This window comes from Schistocerca cancellata, chromosome 4, assembly GCF_023864275.1.
Source record: "Schistocerca cancellata isolate TAMUIC-IGC-003103 chromosome 4, iqSchCanc2.1, whole genome shotgun sequence".
Taxonomy (NCBI): domain Eukaryota; kingdom Metazoa; phylum Arthropoda; class Insecta; order Orthoptera; family Acrididae; genus Schistocerca; species Schistocerca cancellata.
In genome coordinates this window covers 154,267,456-154,274,293 of record NC_064629.1, presented here as the reverse complement: position 1 = coordinate 154,274,293, position 6,838 = coordinate 154,267,456, and positions in this window count along the sequence as shown.

Genomic DNA, 6,838 nt, shown 5'->3' with positions numbered 1-6,838 from the left:
TGGGGGCCGAATCGCACAGTAACCCTGGGTTTGGCATGGGGCGGCGGTGGGGTGGGTGGACTGCTGTGGCCTGTTGTGGGTTTGTGTACCAATGAGGGCTACGGCGGGACGAAGCCTCTCCGTCGTTTCTAGGTCCCCAGTTCAATATATACAGGGCTATTACAAATGATTGAAGCGATTTCATAAATTCACTGTAGCTCCATTCATTGACATATGGTCACGACACACTACAGATACGTAGAAAAACTCATAAAGTTTTGTTCGGCTGAAGCCGCACTTCAGGTTTCTGCCGCCAGAGCGCTCGAGAGCGCAGTGAGACAAAATGGCGACAGGAGCCGAGAAAGCGTATGTTGTGCTTGAAATGCACTCACATCAGTCAGCCATAACAGTGCAACGACACTTCAGGACGAAGTTCAACAAAGATCCACCAACTGCTAACTCCATTCGGCGATTGTATGCGCAGTTTAAAGCTTCTGGGTGCCTCTGTAAGAGGAAATCAACGGGTCGGCCTGCAGTGAGTGAAGAAACGGTTGAACACGTGTATCTGGACATGCTGGAAAATTGGCTCATGCCACAACTGGAGACCGACAGCGCCGACTTCATCTTTCAACAGGATGGTGCTCCACCGCACTTCCATCATGATGTTCGGCATTTCTTAAACAGGAGATAGGAAAACCGATGGATCGGTCGTGGTGGAATCATGATCAGCAATTCATGTCATGGCCTCCACGCTCTCCCGACTTAACCCCATGCGATTTCTTTCTGTGGGGTTATGTGGAAGATTCAGTGTTTAAACCTCCTCTACCAAGAAACGTGCCAGAACTGTGTGCTCGCATCAACGATGCTTTCGAACTCATTGATGGGGACATGCTGCACCGAGTGTGGGAGGAACTTGATTATCGGCTTGATGTCTGCCGAATCACTAAAGGGGCACATATCGAACATTTGTGAATGCCTAAAAAAACTTTTTGAGTTTTTGTATGTGTGTGCAAAGCATTGTGAAAATATCTCAAATAATAAAGTTATTGTAGAGCTGTGAAATCGCTTCAATCATTTGTAATAACCCTGTACATACATACATACATACTGACTCAGACGGGGCGCAGTAGACAGCAGCGCCGCAGACGCGTAAGATGGAGGCAACACAGTGGGTGCCGCAGGAAGAGCGACGTTTCCGACGGCGCCTGAACCATTCTGCGTCCGAGACATTCAGAACGGAGATGGCCTTACCGGCCACAACATGAACAGGTGCGCGGCTGGCCATCGTACAAGACGACATCCCTGCAGCCGGCAATAACCAAGGAGGAAAGAACGTGTTTCCGTAGTTCAATTTTTATCTGACTGACACCACTGAGGACGCAGTATGCATCGAACGACTTCCACGTTTCAGTAACGAGACTGACGACGTTGCCGTAAGGTTTAAAGGCGGCCACCACAACGTCCGACGGTACGTCGAACGGGAGCTCGAAAACCCGCAACGTTCGGAGGACAAAACAAACGTGATCAGCCACGACAGTCCCTATATGGCCGTCAGAGTATCGGAAATGGAAATGAGCGTATGGGATTGTGGACCGGGAGTCTCCCATTTGGGGAAGTTCGGCCGCCGAGAGCAAGTACTTATTGCATTCGACGCCACATTGGGCAACTTGCGCGTCGGAGATAGAGATGAAATGATAATGAGGACAACGCAACACCCAGTTCCTGAGCGGAAAAAAATCACCTGCCCCAGCTGGGAATCGAACCCGGGCCCCTTGGCGTGGCATTTTGTTCGTTGTTGATCGTTGTGTTTGGTCGTTGCGGACGTCATATGACATCCGTTAAAGTTTGTTTTGTTGATCCTTCCACTCAGTTTTTTTATTACAGAGGCCAACTGGCGCTCTGACCGAACACGCTGAGCTACCGTGCTGGCACCACTCAGCTAACGGGGGCGGACGGTGTATCGGAACTTGAGAGCATTAGCATGGCGCCGCACAACGTCGGCGCATAGCTCGTCATTCGCCAGCTTTATGTACGCAGCAGTACTGAGGATCGAGAAATGAATTCCGAGAAAATCTTGTGGCAGGAGACGCATTTCATCCCGTATAAAACGTTCTATTTCATACGCCTTCGGTCGTTCGTGATCCAAAGGGAAAGTTAATTTAATTGTGGCTTGGCGGTAAGAAAACGCCATGATGGTCGTTGAAGACCTTCGACCATAAATATAATAGACTGGCCCTGACGTCATTTTCGTGGCTCCAACATCTCTGGGCTAAAGTCACGTGAATATTGGCAAAACATGGTTGTTTCGTGTTGCGCTTATGGCTATACTCAGCGTTTTGTCGGGGAAAATGGCATTACATTTCACGTGTGTTTCTATGACAGTGCAGATGCGTTTATTGAAATCTGCTGAAGTGACTTTTATATGTTTTTTACACTTGAAACAGAGTATCACGTAAATTAAAGTGTTGAAAGTGATGCCTCTAAAGTCAGACTCATATTAAATTTTGGAAACTATCTGTGATAATTCGGTTACAGAAGTAAATATAACTGTTTCTCGTTCCTACTCATAGGTTCCCTAAGGATGAAAACCGAAGGTAGCTTTGGATACAGGCCCTGAAACGGAAAAACTTTAAGCCATCGGCACATACGCGCCTTTTTGTATACACAAGTGAGATTATAATAAGGTAAGAGCACCTATAGTCGACACTTGAAGAGAATTTTTTTGTACCTTCTAATACTATTAAATAAATGTAGGCTCCAAAACTATTTTCTGAAACTTCAAAGTCTCACCTTTCATCTAAAAAATATCATTTTTTTTAAACTGATAGTTTAAACTTTTGTAAAAATAGTAGGAACTGAACCTTTGAAGTGCACCTAAAATTGGTACTCTAAAATGGACCTGCTCCTAAAGCCGACAATTTTGGCACCTATAGTTGACATAATTCCCATATCCCATTTTCTTTTATAAAGTGACTAGAGCTCAAAACGCGGCTAATCCAATATTTAAAGTTTTGACACGAGCCCACTCTTAGTGTTTAAAAGAATTTTTACGACATTTTACTTTAATTGATAGTTTATAGTAATTTCGTCCCGCTGCCCACCAGAGGGGCGTTCGATGTATTTGTTAGATTTTATAAATGATACTGTGGGCAAATCCAGGTCAAATGTAGTTCTGCTATAATTTTTCGCAAATAAAAAAGGAAGCGTTTGACAGTCAATTGAGGAATGTGGGTAAAATACGATACAAACATAGGATGGCAGACCGCTGATTTGAAATCCCGCCACGTTTTGCCAACAGTCGCGTGGTTTATGTTGGAGCCACACCAGCCCTATAGCTTCTGCACAGCAAGGCCAGTCTACTAGTATCTATGGTCGAAGCTGAAGACGGACTCTGAGACAAGCCGCTCTCCCAAGCAGCTCAACAGGCGAGACGCAAACAAACCGTGCGCGTCTCACCACTGCCGAAGGCAAACTTTTGACCAACAGGAACTCTGATCTCTGGCACCTACGCACAGATACATCAGTTACATAATAGACGCGTAAAATTCTCCTGCAATTTTCTCGGAATTGCCAGAGTAGTGCACTTTCCTACTTGTCACACTATGTTGTTTTAATGGCCTGCTAAAGGTGTACAAAGTTTGAAGTAAATCTGTGACCCAACGTTGTGGCCTCCCCAGAGATATTGAAACGTCCCCTTTGAACAATTATGCATGACTGTGCTTAAACTGACACACAATATTTTTAGCGCAACGCAATCTGGCTTTCAAAAATCCCTACAAAAGAATGGCCATGACTAACATTAACCTACACGTTTCACAAATCACTTACCTCACAAAAATCTTCGTTACTCGAACTACTGCAATACAGCAAGCGCCACTACTGCCAGCTAAATAAAAGATTCAAACTACTGAAGGCACTAACTACTGATAGGCATAGTTAGCAAATGACAGATTTTGATACAGAACAAACAATGTATTTACCTTAATATTGTTCAATAGTCGTATTATATATATCAGTTCGTGACATCCAGTCTTACAAATTTGCTGTCTCTGTCCAGATCATCCTCTCTCAAAACTCCACCATCTCACTCCCCACATCCACCACTGCTGGCGGCTCACCTCCAACTGCGCAACGCTACGCGCTGTTAACATCCAGCTGCCCAACACTACAATGAAAAACAACAATGCGAACTAGCCACAGACTGCACTCAGTACAGCCAGTGATTTTCATATAGAGCGCTATGTGGCGTTACCAATAAGAAAACCTAAACAGCCTACTTACAACATGACACTGTTACTGGCCGACGAACTGTTGTTGTTTTGTCTGTGTCAGCAAATAGCTGATGTTATGTTTCTCCTACTCATGGAGTTGTATTACAACAGCCTTGACTTAATTTCGTATTCCTTACTATAGACTATGTACCGCATTTCAAGATGACCGCATCTATAACGGACATTCATGAATCAATTTGAAATTTATACCAGAGCAGCAGATCGGTACGAGACACACACGCCCATGAGCTGTCAGTAGTGGAAGACAAACAACAAAAATTCCCCCTCCCGTATCCTGTGAACCCCAATTGGCATTACTATCTGTGCCTCTGAGGTGAGCGACCACCTATACTTAGCTCACGGGCGAATTCACCAATGTCACTTAAAATCAAGCACATCTTAAAATATTACTGTCTCTGCAAGTATTTTTGTCTGTTACTTAGTAGGAAAATTATACTCTAAGAAGCTCTTAACGTTAGATAACGTTTCAGGATTCGGCTGTTAGTTGCTAGACACACATTATTATCAGATACAGCTGACAAGGGAAATTCCCCATCGCATAGCCTCAGATTTAGTGCTAAGATGGCCCAGTGGATATCCCGTCAAAAACTGAAATCAGATCCAGCATGAAAAAGGGGAGAAAGTGTACTGAACTGTGAAAAAAAGAAGAAAAATCGAAACAGTGAACGGTCCAAGATCAAGATGTGTAACATCGAGCGCACTCGAATGGCAACGGCGTCGTTGTTGTATGGTCACGGTGTTGGACTGTGGAGGGGGATATTCGTGCTCAAATCACCCTTATGTCCATTTCGTTTTTCACAAACTGTCCGTCGGTCATTGACGTGTCTGTTCGCTGTATTCAATTTTGTGTCTGTGTCGTGGTGTGACGTCCGTTTACAACAGGGAGGTGTAAGGAAGGGACCACCAGATATACGTAACTCGTAGTTGTCCCACGCAAGTACCACATGTTATGGCTCTTGCGTTCCGCTTTGGAAATTTTAACTCTTGAATTTCTTTGTTATTACATAGTTCACACCCGTTTATTTGTTGTTTTCATTTCTGTGAGAGGTCTATGCGCCATCTTGCCTGCTCGGACTGTTCATCACATTTACTTAAGACGGTAATATATTCTTACCACATTACTCATATTCTATAACCAATGTACAGTATGACATTTGTCAAGACTATAGAAGGAGAACAGGCACGTCAGTGACAGCAAAGAAAGTTCATAATTTTATGAAAGAAAAATTCGGTGTACAAGCGAGATTGAACCTCTTTGTATTCCAACACCGTGACCACATAACCACGACGCTATGATTGCTGCAACTCGTTGATGTTGTACGTCTTCAGCTTGGATCGTTCGATGTTTCTATTCTGCTTTTTTTCGCAGTTCAGTAGACCTTCTTCCTGTTTTCATGCTTGATCTGTCTTCAGTTTTTAACGGGATATCCACTGGGCCATTTTACCACTAAATCTGAGACGGGGGGCGATGGGGAGTTCCCTTCGTGAGAACCGCGGGATTCACGAAGACTTTATTAGGACCACACGCAGCCTAGGGGCTGCAGAATGACGGGCACTGCTACAGATGACCGTTGGCAAGTCACGAAGAACATACATAATTTGACATGGCAAGAAACAAAACGACACTCATGCTCACGACTGGATTGTTGAAGTTTCTGTGTAGACTAATTTCACACTATTTTTCACGCAGATGGTTGCAACGACTTCTGTCGCCACTCTATAAGAGAAAGTGCATATGACGACAAGGTGAATTTTCCCGCCTGGCATGAAAGACAGTACAAAAATGCACTTCTTTCTCCACGTAGATCACTTTTAGGTCAATGTACTTCACACAACGGTTTTACAGTGAGTAATATTCAACTCTGAAAAGTTAGAAAAAAACCCTATGCTGCAGTCATAACTTCTTAAATGGACTCAAAACATTTCCAAACACAGCTTTTCTTATTAGGTACTACATCTAGTGAACAGGGTGGGTGTTTCATTAATTTTTACTTCGAAACACTCAGTTTTTCTTTGTTTAAGCATCTTGGCAGGCAGATGTGTTGTCTTCACGAAAGGTGATTACTTTTTTTTTCTTTTGCAATACAGGACCATGCTCACAGTTTCTATCTGTTCACTGGGTCAGGAAGGCTTGTGTGTAGGCTTCTTATCCTTTGGAAGTTAGTCGGCAACAGGAATATTTTTTATCGCTCAAAACAGTTGCCATAACCTTTCTGGAAGACCAAATAGACACACCATTTCTGAGATGATGCCATTGGCTTCCACAAACTCCACTGAGCGTTGTCTAATTTCTCGCTGCACAGGATGGCTCACGTCTCATCTGTGGTAGCTAAGCTGTACACAAAATAAATCAGAGTGTGGCGTTGTTTGGTAATAAATATGCTACCAGTCGATTTTTTATGATTTATTCAACCATGAGCATGTTTTCGAGCCACTGCAGGCTCATCTTCAGATGGAGGTGTTACAGAAACATTATCTTGTGGACCGAGTGTAACTAGATGCAGTGCAGGTGTTGCTGTCGGAAATTTAGTAATCGGTGACCAAACATTTACGAATCCGAAAGTTTT